Source organism: Lepidochelys kempii, chromosome 11 (genome assembly GCF_965140265.1).
Source record: "Lepidochelys kempii isolate rLepKem1 chromosome 11, rLepKem1.hap2, whole genome shotgun sequence".
Classification (NCBI taxonomy): Eukaryota; Metazoa; Chordata; order Testudines; family Cheloniidae; genus Lepidochelys; species Lepidochelys kempii.
The window spans coordinates 32,634,072-32,646,967 of record NC_133266.1 but is presented as its reverse complement, the minus strand read 5'-3'; the positions used below and the strand labels follow the sequence as shown (position 1 = coordinate 32,646,967).

Here is a 12,896-nt window from a genome sequence, read left to right as displayed (position 1 = left end):
GGTCCTTCTGTGTCCTATCCCTCCCCTCCAGCGTATCTACCACTCCTCCCAGTTTAGTATCATCCGCAAATTTGCTGAGAGTGCAATCCACACCATCCTCCAGATCATTTATGAAGATATTGAACAAAACCGGCCCCAGGACCGACCCCTGGGGCACTCCACTTGACACCGGCTGCCAACTAGACATGGAGCCATTGATCACTACCCTTTGAGCCCGACAATCTAGCCAACTTTCTACCCACCTTATAGTGCATTCATCCAGCCCATACTTCCTTAACTTGCTGACAAGAATACTGTGGGAGACCGTGTCAAAAGCTTTGCTAAAGTCAAGAAACAATACATCCACTGCTTTCCCTTCATCCACAGAACCAGTAATCTCATCATAAAAGGCGATTAGATTAGTCAGGCATGACCTTCCCTTGGTGAATCCATGCTGGCTGTTCCCGATCACTTTCCTCTCATGCAAGTGCTTCAGAATTGATTCTTTGAGGACCTGCTCCATGATTTTTCCAGGGACTGAGGTGAGGCTGACTGGCCTGTAGTTCCCAGGATCCTCCTCCTTCCCTTTTTTAAAGATTGGCACTACATTAGCCTTTTTCCAGTCATCCGGGACTTCCCCGGTTCGCCACGAGTTTTCAAAGATAATGGCCAATGGCTCTGCAATCACAGCCGCCAATTCCTTCAGCACTCTCGGATGCAACTCGTCTGGCCCCATGGACTTGTGCACATCCAGCTTTTCTAAATAGTCCCTAACCACCTCTATCTCCACAGAGGGCTGGCCATTTCTTCCCCATTTTGTGATGCCCAGCGCAGCAGCTGATTTTTGTTTTTTTTTATTTTTTCTGGGAGCTGACCTTGTTAGTGAAAACAGAGGCAAAAAAAGCATTGAGCACATTAGCTTTTTCCACATCCTCTGTCACTAGGTTGCCTCCCTCATTCAGTAAGGGGCCCACACTTTTCTTGGCTTTCTTCTTGTTGCCAACATACCTGAAGAAACCCTTCTTGTTACTCTTAACATCTCTGGCTAGCTGCAGCTCCAGGTGCGATTTGGCCCTCCTGATATCATTCCTACATGCCCGAGCAATATTTTTATACTCTTCCCTGGTCATATGTCCAACCTTCCACTTCTTGTAAGCTTCTTTTTTTTTTTTATTTTTTGCTCAAATAGTATCTGTCCTGGAGAACCTATAAGCATTTATAGCCCAATAAGCATTTCAAGCCCAGATTTATCCAAATTAAAATACAATAATTTTTACATCAGTCAGTGGCTCCATAGTTAATGCCAAAAAAAAAAAAAAAGCTTTCTTCCTGGTGCTTTGTCACTAGGCCTGCTAATGAACATCAGTCACTTTTCTAGGTATGTAATTAAAAAAGTTACGCTTTTTCATTTTATTTTTATAACACTTACTCCACATTAAATAACGTAGTGCAGCTTTGCCCTTCAGTACTTTTTCTTAAAATCGGCATTGCCTGCATTTTAAAAAATCCAGATTACAGTAGTTACATTAACCAGAATAATCCCTCTAACTCTCTCTCCTGAATGAGCTCCTTCCATCTTTCCTTTTCAAGTCCTGTACAAGTGATAAAAACAGAATAATGAAATCTAGGTTTTCTTACTAAACTGGAAAGTAATACAAACCAATCTATGCTAATTTCAATTAATATATAAAGATATTTTTAAATTGTGTGTGTAATTATCTAATTTATCCCCTCTTCCTCCCCATTCTGAACTTCTGGGATTCAGAAGTGGACCCTGATCTGAGTTGCTAATGGTTTTGTAAGTCCCAAAGCTGACTGACTACCTATCTCTAGCTTTTATCTCATATAGTCAATTAACTCTTCGTTCTTACAACAAGAGATGAATTGACCTTCTAGCTGAGGCAAGTAAGTATTTGGTGGGAAAATTTTTTTTCTCCTTTTTGCCTGTCACCTGATGGGCCTCTGAGATGTGGAATTGCAGAAGAGCAGAGGAAATGGAAGTGGTGATAGTAATCAGGAAACTTTTGGTCCTGATCTAAAAATGAGAAACTCGTTTAAATCTGTTAGTGGGGACAACCTTGGCATTTTAGCACTTGTTCACTTCCAGTAGTGACACCTTCTTGGAAGGTACGGCAGAATCTTTCAGGACTTACTGATAGGTGACGCTGCATGCCAGCACAATGTGCCAACCAGTGCTACATCTCTGCTTTGCTGATGCAGCATCTACTTGGGAGTCTAGAGGTGAAGAAGAGGCGTGCGTGTGTGTGTGTGTGTGTGTGTGTTGCTCTTTAGGGGAACTAATCTTTGAACTGAACACTTAACTGAGATGAATGGTGGATGTTTACCCCTCTCGAGCTATGTTAATAATAAGCACACAAGACAGTAGTGCACTGATTTTATAGAATGAAGGATTTATTTGCAAGTGGAAAGGCTAAAAACCTTTAAACAAAACAAAATCTAAATTTTAAAGACTGATACTCTGCAGAATTTCAAGATTGTTCATACCTGTGGAATTCTGCACCTGCCCATGTTATGCTTGTTGCTGAAGTCTTCAGTTGAGATTTTAAAGTGTGCTGTTGAACTCCTATTCAGTAATCTGTTTCCAGGGGCAGAGGAGATGGTGGGATTTTTGGTGTTGATGTCCTCCATTTGTATACCTGCATTCACTGTTGTTAAGAAAAAAGTGACCCAAGAGCCGTTACAGTAGTCTATCATGCAAGGATCTTTTGTTCCGTGCTGAGCTGAATTCATTTACATCAGCTAAATTGCACTTAATATCTTACCATACCCACGTTCCTCTTTATAATCCATACTAATTTCTCCTTCACAGTTTACTATTCTCTGTTGCCCTTCATATCATATTGTAGCTTTCTTGTATTATATTAACAGTTCAGGAGAGCCCATTATCTTCAGTAGCCTGAGCCAGTCTTTGTCTCCCTACTAAAAAGTCCCTTGTGGTTTCCAGATACCGGCAAAAGATGAACTGGGAGATACAGTTTTAATAACCTATTGTGGAAACTCTTCTCTTGTAAACTATCATAAAGTGGTTGGCTTTTGTTGTTTGTGGCATCACAGCAGCAATTTCCTGGCTCACTCTTGTGTGTTAAACTCTGACTTCTAATAACTTGTTTTCTTAAATTACCTCTTGGGCTAAAATTTCTGAAATGTTAGTTCAGCCCAAGAGAGTGGGGTTTTTTGTTTGTTTTTGTCTAGTTATTCAGTTGTTTGGCAGCTTTCCCTTCTCTCCCTCAAAAAAGTCCTAAGAGCAAGTCTATACAGCAGCTGGGAGATACAGTTCCCAGCTTGGGTAGAAATACTCAAGCTAGCCCCTAAAAATAGCCACATGGCTGTGGTGGCATGGGCAATAGCTTGGAACTAAGCACCCAAGTACAATCCTGCCTTGATCCCTGGGTATGTACTTAAGTGGCTAGCATGAGCTGCCACCTATGTCATTGGGGTTACACCGCAATTTTTAGGCAATAGCTCAAGCACAACTAGTGCATATATATCTGCCCAAGCTGGGAATCTCACCTCCCAGCTGCTGTGTAGATGTACCCTACATGGCTTACTTTGAAAACCTCAGATCTGGCGTGTAAGTAATCCAGAATGAGGGTTAACAAATTGTTTATGAAATTTAATGACATTTTTTCCATAATAGTCAGTAATGTCAACAAGTCTGGTTTTGCCTGGATAACTTATTTATGGTCTGAGAACTGTTTGTGGGACAAAGACATATAGTTATCTCATATCTTATGGGACAAGGGCATAGAGTTACCGATGTTAACAAAAAATGTTTTAAATAGTCTAGCTAACAATTCCTCTTCTCAGTTGCTCAGTTTTCAGTCTTTCATAACTTCACTAGTTCTCCTGTCACCATAATCTTCCGAGGTATATAAGTCCTGAATTACTAATGTGAAAACCAAGAACATAACTTTAAAAAAATTATTTATACATAATTAACAAACAATAAAGGGCATAAACCCAATTGTTTAGAAAAACAAATCCTTTTCAGGTCGTTGTATGTATCCATAACATGAGCAAACTGCAGTCATGAAAATTGCTGACCTCACAACTTTTGGAAACTGCAGTTTTTCCAGGGTTCTACAGTATCTAACTTTCTATTTAATATACATAATGCATCAGTCAGTGTAAACCAGTTAACCCAGTTTTGCACAAAAAACCCCAAACCAAACCAAAAAACTTCCAACCAAATGATAGCAGCAACAAAAGTGGGAAGCAGCCCCACATTATCTTTCTACTCAACTTCAAAGCTTAACTAGGACTATTTAAATGGTAATATTAAGCACAGGAAATTTCTTTTTTTCATTCTGTACTTTAGGGAGAAAACCAGGAAATCAAATGCGGGGGTGGTGGTGGGTTGCAGGGGGTGGTGGTGGTGTGTGTGTGAAGCCTGTTTATGCAACGTTAAGGTTGCACAGTTAATTATAAAATCAGGAAATGCAAAAATGAAGATTTTAACCACCCTGTTAACTGTCCAAGTTCTGCAATCAAATCAACTATTTGCGTACCCTTCTAACTGTGCAGAACCCCATTGAAATTAATGGGACTCTAGCACTGTTCCCTCTAAGCTGTGCGCATGTGCGCACGCACATGGCAAAACACCGCACACACAAAAATTTGCACAGAAGCACAACAGTTTGCACAGAAGAAATTTTTTGCACACACCGCCTGTCAAAAATTAGAGGAAACATTGGACTCTAGCACAGATCACAGTACCTAAGCAGAGAATCTGAATATAAAATCAGGGTTCGAGTCTGTTTCTTCACACGCATTGTAATTTCTGTTCATTTTTCTTATTAAATGTTTGGCTTAGGTATAGCTGAGCCTGCAGTGCAATATTTAGATTTGCAATATTGCCAACCCCTAAAAGAAATGCATGAGTCACCAGATTTTTTAAAGATTAAATATTATTTTTGGTCTGTTTTAAAATTAACTCTCCTTTCCCACTTCTAAAATGTGTGGAAGTTCAATTATTTCACTTTCTTGTGACTTTTAACAGTGCAATCTTAACTTGCATTAATTTTTTTTTGCATTTAACAGTATATGTACTTTATACTTCATATTAATGAGACCTAAAATAAATAGCAAGATGTCCTTTTAAAGAGGAACTATAACAAAAATAGTTAGGTTGCGGGGAAACTTGTTTCAGGGATGCATGTTATTGCATGACTGATTTATAAATACTGAATGCTTTTCACATTTAAATATGTATGTGTAATAGTCATTTTGAGGGGAAACCATATTTAATCTGAAAATCCTTTCTTTGCCTCTTACTAATATTTTCATTGCATAAACATGTTGGTATTGTGTAACTTCCTCAAGTGCATGCCAGATCACATCACATATTCATTACTGAGTTTCAATAGTTTCCACTTGCTCTAAAATCTGCCTATTGAAGGCACTGTTTTAATCTATGCTGTGAATATTTAGACCAAAATCAATCTAGGCTTGTGTAATTTTCCTTCACAATGATTAAGAAAAAGCAAGGTTGAGCATTATTCTTGTTGCTAAGCTTGTTAAAGGGAGATTCTTAAATGTGATTCACTGTGTGTTAATTTATCTTTTCATCAGTGTTTTCTTTTAGGCACTAAGGATATGGTCAGCTTTGACATTAAAAAGACACTTTTAAGGTTCAGTATATTTCATGTTTAATTTTTTTATTCTATTACTGATGACAATCTCTTGGAGTTTCAAAGAAGTATTCCATAGCGCCCGCTAGCCTTTCTTCCTCCGTTGTGTTCATGTGTATCTCTCAATTGTCTTTGGTTGGTTGGTTTGTTAAGAGAAATATTCTCTATTGTAGACCAAAATTTATTGATATTGTTGGGACTACTTAGTGAAATGAGCAGAATTTTGGATCCTGTTACCTCACTTTTGAGTATTCTGATGCAAAAAGCTTACCTTAGTTTAAAAGTTAAGGTTGCTAAAATAAATGAATCTAACCCGATATCAAATTTTATTTAAAATATATTTTAAAGTATGAAAATAACATGGCAAATTAAGATAACTTAAAATCTTCTATTACCCTTGCAGTTCATACAAAATTTATGTAAAATTTCACCTTACTTATTTCCATAATAACTTTTACTCTGACCTTCAAACCATACTTATAGTACTCCTGAGGGCGTTCTTCACCAAAAAATTAAAAATTCTGCACACAATATTTTAAAATTCTGCAAGTTTTATTTGTCAATAAATAAATGCAGAGGCTCCAGCATAGCAGTGCGGATCACAGGCCACTTGCTGTACGAAGATGGAAGATCACCCTGCAGCCTCCCCACCCCTGGGACACGGACTCAGTGGTGAGGCTGCAACCGACCCTGTCACAGCACAAGGCCTGGGCCTGCCCCAGAAACACCCTGGGGCCCTGCCCCTCTGCCCCAGGTGCACCCAGGTGTGGGCAGGCACACTCAACCAGGCAGGATCCAAGTGTGGGAGGGGCTCATTGTGGGGGGGATCCAGGTGTGGGGTGAGAGGATTCTGTGTGGGACAATCTGGATGCAGGCAGCTCAGTGGGGAGTCTAAGTGTGAGGGGATCTGGATGCCCAGAGGCTTGTTGGAGGGGTTCCATGTGCAGGGGTAATGGGACTCTGCAGGGGCTTCCAGGTGAAAGTGGTTTGGGGCTCAGCAGAGGGGTCTGGGTGTAGGGGTCTCAGCAAGGCGGCTGGGGCTGGGGGAGTGGGTGGGGATCTGGGTGCAGCTAGTTGGGGGTGTGGATTTGGGCATGGATATGGCGGCTCAGGCTCATCAGGGTGGAGGTTTGAGTGCAGGGAGCTCAGGTGGGGGGTGGGTCTGGGTGCAGGGGGGCTTTCAGATGCAGGGGTTGAGATTCAGTGGGATGGGGTTTGGGTATGGAGGGCTGGGGGGTTCTGGGTGAGGGTCAGGCTTGGCAGGGGTGTCTGGGTATGGGAGATCCAGATGCATGGGGGTTGGGCAAATGGGGGAGCAGCTCCCTGTACAGTTACCCCTTCCATCGCAGCTGAGGAGTGAGGTGGGAAGGAAGCAGGGGAGGATGCTGAGCTTCCTGCAGCTGGGGGAGATTTCTGGAGGTGGGTCTGACACAGCCCCAGCCACTCCTTGCAGAGGAAGTAGTAGTCCCGTCCTCTCCAGCCCAGTTGGGACTAGCAGCTGATCCTGGCTCAGGGTAGGAGCCTCTGGCTGGGGTATCCCCAGCCCTGTGGTGATTTACCTCTCTGCTGGCTGCTTTGGGTGCCTGAAATAATGTACCTGTGCAGCTAGGGAGTGGTGTGTGACTGCTCTTGCAGCTTCCCTTTACTTCCCTGTCAATCATTTTTCTGTGGGGAAGCAAAGCAATCAGCGGGGGACATGAATTCTGCACATGTGCAGTGGCGCAGAATTCCCCCAGGAGTACTATAGACTCTTTCAATATACATTGCTCATGTGTGGCTTTTATATAAAACTTGAGGAAGCTGGCTCCTTGATTGGTCTAGCCATGCCCCTTCTTGACTTTCTTAAAAGAGCTGACATCCAATATTAAGTGCCACTGTTTTGGTGCGTAAAACTGTAGACATTTGCTTTTGATGTATATTTTTCTTATCTGTCTGCTTCCATGGAGTAAAAAGAAACAGTAATGCTCAATAATGCTTACAACTATGTTCATTTTATCTTTTTTTAAAACTAGCTTGTGCACAAGAGTTTTCTCAGACTTGAGATCTCTTCATAAAGTTTCAAGAGTTAAAACAGTGGTATGCTTGTTCTTACAGAAAAGGTGATTGTGTCACTTGACACATGAGTATTCTCAATAAGGAATGTGTGCTTTGTGAAGTGTGAAACAACTTGGTTAAATTTTTTTGTCATTTTCTGTAGTTCATGACATAAGCATAAGGCTGTGTGTCTTTATTTTTCATGGTGTGTACCAGCTACTCATGCCTTTGCTCTTATGGTTTATTTTGTCATCACAACCCTCAATAAATATAGTCGCCTGTATGCTTCCTTTGCATAAAAGTCCTGGCTTTTATTCGTTATAGTAGTGGTGTGAACCGTAATAAGCCAACCAATAAAAATTACAACTTTATCTAGAAGGGGTACTGTCAAGATGAGACACCTTGAGAAGAGCACTATCAAGACTGAGCAGATGGACTCTGAAGGAAGTAGCAGTTGTCTTTGGAACCATAGGTGGTGGTTATTTCAGTTATTAACTGGTGCATGTTGGCAATGGAATTGTACAGGAGTTATAAAAGTATTAGCAATACGCAACAGGCAGACTGGCAAAATGGAAGGGTAAGAAGCTATAAAAGTAGGGCAGAACGGTCAGGAAGAAGTGTAGTATACCCTGAGGTCTGATCTGCACTGAAAAGTTATATAGGCATAGCTGCTCTCGCAGAGGTGCAAAACATCTAAACCCCTGAGAGATGGAGGTAAGGCAGTCTAACCCGCGGCATACAGTGCTAGGTCAATGGATGAATTCTTCTGTTGTTCTAGCTACCGCCTCTTGGGGAAGTGGATCATTTACAACGATGGGAGAACTCCTCTTGTCGCTGTAGTGAGTGTCTATACTGAAGCACTACAGCAGCATAGCTGCAGCTATGCTGCTATAGCATTCTAAGTGTAAAAATAGCCAGATGCTTTCTTATAGTATAATATTTTGTCTCCTTCAGGTCACCTACCTAAAGAGTGACACACATCCTCCCCCTGGTTTCTGACCATCAGAGTTCTTTCTCTTCTACTGTAATTGTAGTGCAAAGTAAACTTGTATTCTTTGTTACTTTTCTCTACTCACCTTCTTGTTGAGAGAACCGTGGCAGAGATGCTGCAATAGCTTATAATTTTCCTTTTGTGGGTCCTAATTGAATGGGCTGACCTTTCATGGTTACAGCTGGCTTTGCTGTCATGCATCTTCTGCAGCTGTGTGTACAACCCCTTTTGAGAATGAAGTCTGCTATATTCAAAGCACTGAAAAAGCAAATGGGTTTTATTACTCTTTGGCTTTTATAGTTAGGAGGAAGGAAGGGAATTCTTTAGCACAGTACAAAGGGGTATTTGCAGAAGTAATGGGATGAAATGGAAAATTTAGGCTGAATGTCCAGTATTTATTCCCAATAATTGCATTTTTTTAGGCCAAGGGATAGTCTTCTAAAAGAAAGTGGAAGAAGTCCCATTCCCTGGAGACATGGACAAAGCACCACAAAATGGACCATGTGAGAGAATCGTATGCTAGCAGAGGGAATGGGTTAGACAGTCTAGTAGATCTTTCCCATCTTCAATTTCTGTAGTAATATAGGTAAAATGCCTTTATGGAAAAAAACTGTCAGCCCAGTCTCTGGGTGTGTTTTATGCATGCTCCATTTTGCCATGATCTGGGAGTTGCTGTACATGTACATTAGCTATATAATATTCCAAATGCTAACATGCAACTACTTATAACATGTTCAATATTTAGATTCCTTCCCCTTCTCCTCCAAATCTGATTTCTAGTTACATTTCCTTGACTTGTTAGCATTTGGAATGCTAACCTTGTAATTGTAAATAAGACTTGATATCTCCTGTTCCCCATCATAGGAAAATGCAGAGCTGCATTCATTCCTGCTCTGAGGCTACAATAATTTTCTTCAAGAAAAATGGTTAAATTGCATCACATTTTTCCAATGAAATGAGTAATTCTGGGTTCTGCCACTGACGTCCACGTCTGGTACCTTTTTGCTCTTCTGGCAGCCCATGCGACACTGTGGTACCATGAAAGTATGGATAATTATGGATGTGATACTACTACTACCTGTGTAGTCTGCATGCATTTCAGGTATAAAGTCTGGATAATGCAGATGATACGTACTACATAGCTGTGCATCTCCTTTGAGATGTACCTTATACAGTCTAGTAATGGGGGTAAATCTTGATTTAATTTTGTAGTAAAATTTTTGATATTGCAAAGAGGTGAAATTTGACTCTCTCAGTTGTACAGAACATGGTTTGGTTCCTCAAATGAGACTAAGGCATCCAAATCCCATTGAAATTTAATGTAAATTAGGTCCTTATTCCATTATCCACCTCCTAAAAATCTCAGTTTACATTGTTTAAATAAATAATTGTTGCTGAAACAAAAGTCTTGGCAAAAATGAAATGTAACAAATATATAAGGGGTCTGCAAGTAGCAATAAGCTGAACTAGTTAAATTTCTTTTACTTTTCATAAGCAATATCTATCTATCTATAACTAATCCTTCTTCAGTCACTTGGAATCTTAGCTTGTTTCAGTTCCTTCTCTGTCATCATTTCTTGTCTAAAAGTGTTGAATTTCCTCTTTTAAAAAAAAATTAGGAATAGTGTGAAAGCATGAGTTTTCAGCTAATTATGGGAAGAAGTGTATGTCTTAACTCAGGGGTGGGCAAACTTTTTGGCCTGCAGGCCACATCGGAGTTCCGAAACTGTATGGAGGGCCGGATAAGGAAGTCTGTGCCTCCCCAAACAGCCTGGCCCCCGCCCTCTCCCACTTCCTGCCCACTGACTGCCCCCCTCAGAGCCTCCAACCCCCCTGCTCCTTATCCCCTGACCGCCCCCTCCCAGGACCCCCCACCTCAACCATCCCCCCGGGACCCAACCCCCTATCCAGCCCCTCCCTGTCCCCTGACTGCCCTGACCCCATCCACCCCCCCCCACTCCTTGAATGGCTCCCTTGGACTCCCATGCCTATCCAACCGCTCCCTGTCCCCTGACTGCACCCCCCCAAGACGCTCTTCCCCTTTTCCAACCCTCCCACCCCCTTACCATGACACTCAGAGCAGCAGGACTGGCAGCCGTGCTCCCCGCCGGAGCCAGCCACACCACCGTGCTGCCTGGCAGGAGGTCGCAGCCCTGCCGCCCAGAGTGTTGGCCACATGGCGAGCCAAGGCTGCGGGGAAGGGGGACAGCGGGGGAGGGGCTGGGGGCTAGCCTCCCCGGCTGGAGCTCAAGGGCCGGGCAGGACGGTCCCGTGGCTCGGATGTGGCCCGCAGGCCGTAGTTTGCCCACCTCTGTTTTGTCTTCTTCTTTAGAAAAGATTTGCAAGAGTCATTCTTCAACTTGCATAGTTGAATAGTTTCTTCAAAAAGGAAAATATAGACATGTCTCTTTAGAAGTGGGGGGGCATTTATTAAATGCCCTTGGTTAGGATTAACAATATATTGAGAGAACTCTCTGCAACAACAAAATAAACCTGTGAACAACAAAACATATAGTCTCTGGAAAGAGAATAACAAATCCCAATAATATGAGACTGTTACTTAGATCTGTTCTCCTTTGTAGATGAAGTAGTTATATATGGTTGCTTTTCCTCTCTTAAGAATGTCATCTGGTGCATAGGATGCTTCTCAGCCAGTTTCGTGGTGGAGTCTGGGTGTCAAAAGAGGATGAATAAAACTGCTGAGGAGATCTTATTCGTTTTCGGTTTCTAATTCAAATAGCTTAACATTCCTAACTTGTAAAGTAGAAAGATGATGCTTCATACGGTTTTGGTGAGAGGAGTGTTGTACTACACTTGTATTGAAGTAAATCATAGATACAAAATTACCACTGTAAGTTTACCACATTAAAGGAAATTAAGAGTTTTTGTGGTGTTTTGTAACCATTTACAAAATCTTAATAAGTTTACAAATCATTCGATGTAAATATTAGAAACAAGACAATAATTATTATAACGGTGAGCTTATTTATTTGTTCAGAGAAACATTATATATTAATAATAATCAAATCTTGCTATTTAACATGGTGTTACCATACTATAGAATTAGTCTCATTACACCATTCAGGACATGTGATTTTATTAAATGAGTGAAACTACTGACTCTACTCATATTTATCAAACCAGGTGTATCTATGAAAAGAATCAACAGTAAAAAAAAAAAAAAATTGGAGAGATGTACTTTTGTTTTTACAGATGAATATACTTCGTGTGAAAAGTGAATTAATGGTAACCAAATATGTAAGTACAGTGTCTGTTTTTCCTCGGTCTCTCTTTCAAGGTACATGATCGATATATACATTTTTTGTTAACAAAAAATTCCCATATTTTTGGAATCATTCCTCCAGATTTGGACTATTTTTCTTTATCCACTAAGACTATCAGTAGTTTAGCGACTACTAGCAGATGAGATATTAATTTTTTCATTTCTTTGAGTGTGATCATTTCTGATAGGAATTCTCAGAAGGATTACCAAAGAATTATATGGTAATAAATGTCCAACAATTTCTGATATTTGTTATGAATTGGATTCCAATATTGTCTGAGTGGACATATCCACCATATATGTATAAAATCTCCTCTCTGCACAGTTTCTGCAGTGGTTGCTTCAGTCTGTGTATATTTTTTTTAACCTGACTTGTGTGAAGTACCATTTAAAAAGTATCTTAAGACTGAGGTTGCTGGTATTCTTTTTGCTGCTGTTTGTTTTTGTTGCTGGTCGTCTTTTTGTTTTTTCCCCCTCTAAATCAAAGCCTATTGCTCTGGACTAACTTATTTGTCCAAATCCTTTTTGTACCATGTCATACCTGTACATTTCTTTGTTAAGAAAGTTGGCTGCAAAGATTAGAAAACAAACAAACAAGGCCTTACATTTATATTAATCAACCAGAAGCAAAACGAACAATCTCTGCCATTAAAGTTAGCTTTCTATATAAAACATTCTGAGAAAGGTGACAAACATAATGCTGACCTTGAAGGTACTGGTACCATGATAGAGTGGGCTGGTTTAAATTAGTTATGATTCCTTAACAAGTTAGAAAAGTTTGTTTGAACAGCTGGCTAACTGAATGTGTTACACAGTTTTCCCAGTCTTCAAAACTCTGTTAGTGTTTCTGGTTAAAATCTGGATGATTTGCAATGGGTGTTGTTACAAAGAGAAAATAACTTAAACCCTAGTTTTATCCCAGACCCACAGAATAGTCTTTGGCAAAAATTGTGTATAA

At 40.7% G+C, this 12,896-nt stretch overlaps 1 protein-coding gene across 6 annotated transcripts in view; it reads left to right on the top strand.

The window, feature by feature from the left end:
* BAZ2B (bromodomain adjacent to zinc finger domain 2B) overlaps positions 1–12,896 on the top strand; it is a 353,401-nt gene that overhangs the window by 114,356 nt on the left and 226,149 nt on the right. Inside the window, exon 5 of one of the 6 annotated variants that reach the window (XM_073305566.1) lies at positions 11,869–11,913. The exons of the other annotated variants lie outside the window; for them this stretch is intronic. The gene's annotated coding sequence lies outside the window, so the exon portion shown is untranslated. The remainder of the gene's footprint in view (positions 1–11,868; positions 11,914–12,896) is intronic. 6 annotated transcript variants of the gene reach the window in all.